Source organism: Crocodylus porosus, unplaced genomic scaffold (assembly GCF_001723895.1).
Source record: "Crocodylus porosus isolate Cpor-Errol unplaced genomic scaffold, CroPor_comp1, whole genome shotgun sequence".
In the NCBI taxonomy this organism is placed as follows: domain Eukaryota; kingdom Metazoa; phylum Chordata; order Crocodylia; family Crocodylidae; genus Crocodylus; species Crocodylus porosus.
The window spans coordinates 9,053,162-9,054,806 of record NW_017728931.1 but is presented as its reverse complement, the minus strand read 5'-3'; positions in this window follow the sequence as shown (position 1 = coordinate 9,054,806).

Sequence of the window (1,645 nt, the reverse complement as noted above, 5' to 3'; positions counted from 1 at the left end):
CACACACACTACCATAAACATTAAATATAGGAGGGGAGTGAGCAGAGCAAAGTTGGGGGACCATTAAGCCCCCTACTCTTGTTTCAGTGACACAAAGCTCTGAGAGTCCTCAAGTGCCAGCATCTCCCTGCAGCCAGCCCACCACCAGACTCGTGTCTGCTGGGTCCCACACCTTCCCAGCACCAGCTTCTCCACTCTTCGAAGACCCCTTCCACCTTCCTGGTACACTCCCATGGGGGCTGCTCCCTGAAGAGAGACAGAGCTGGGGAACCCTCTGGCAGAGTCAGTATGCCACTAAGCCTGTTGGGCTATGAGCTACAAAGAACTGGCTGACTAGATATATGAAGGGCATCTGGGAGGCAAAAGAGAGAAAGCTCAAACTAAGCAACCACTCTGATTGATAGCTTTTAAAAACCTCCAAGACAGACAGACAGGGCCACAGATCATGGCTGAAAGAACAGCTGGGCTTGGAGGAATGGGGGGCAATGAAGGAAAAAAAGGCCCAAATAACCCAGGAAACTTCAAATGAATAGGCTGAGAGAGTTTCTAAACCATGGCCTAAGCATTAAGTCTTTTCTATTATTTAGGGACTATTTTTTCACAGGAGAAGAATATATTAATTAACCTACTAATAAAGTCTCTACCCGAAACCCAGAGTCCAAGACTTTGGGCACATTGACCCACTTTTATTGAACGCCATGGGTCCAAACTTCACAGCTTCCCCTTCCTCCTCACTAATAGATAAGCCAAATATCCCAAAGCCAGGAACTCCCTGGGTTTTCCATAGCTTAGAGGCAACCATCATGCCTCCTGCCCTCTACCCCTTCACTGACCTAAACTGGGCTAAATCCACATCCCAGGCCAAACTATTAGGTCAACAGGAGCAGGCTGTGGTATTTGGATCCCTTCCAGTAACATTCCCCTTCCAACAATCTTACAGCACCTGACAAACCTTAATTAACTTACACCCCACCTCTATGCCCTGCAAGGGAAGGCATGTGTCATCCTGTTTTACACACTGGGAAAGTGAGGTTCAAGGAGGGGAGTCTCCACCCCACTGTCACCAAGTGGGCCAGGGGCAGAGCAGAGAGTAGAAGCTAGATTCTCCAGCTGATGCTCCCACCATGAAGCCAACCTTCCTCCGCAGGTGCACTTGAGTCCACACTGTACCCTCAGGCTTCAAGGCAGGGACGTTGTTGCTTATGTATCTTTCAGTCACTATGAAGGTCTGAGGTCGAACAAAATACCTCACCCCCACAAGAAGCCAATGTCACTATACGAGTATGTGAATCTATATCATTTCTTGTTAGCAGACAGCTTTTCTGCTTGGAACAATAACTTCCCGTATCAAATCTGATACACTGCATTGCACAGAGATAAACATTCAGAAACTTTGGAGTTACAGTACACAAACAATAACCCCAGCATCAAAATGTCATTCCAAACCTGAATGGACTTTAATTTCAAAGGCTTGTGACAATACACATCAACATACCACAAGAAGTGTACCCTCCATACATCCTGGTTGCACTAGGCCTGATTTTTTTAATTTAACGTAGGAAAAAAAAATGTAAGAGTCGTATGCACTGTTTTTACCCACATACCACATCACATATTCCCCCCCCAAAAAAAAAAAAAAAAAAAA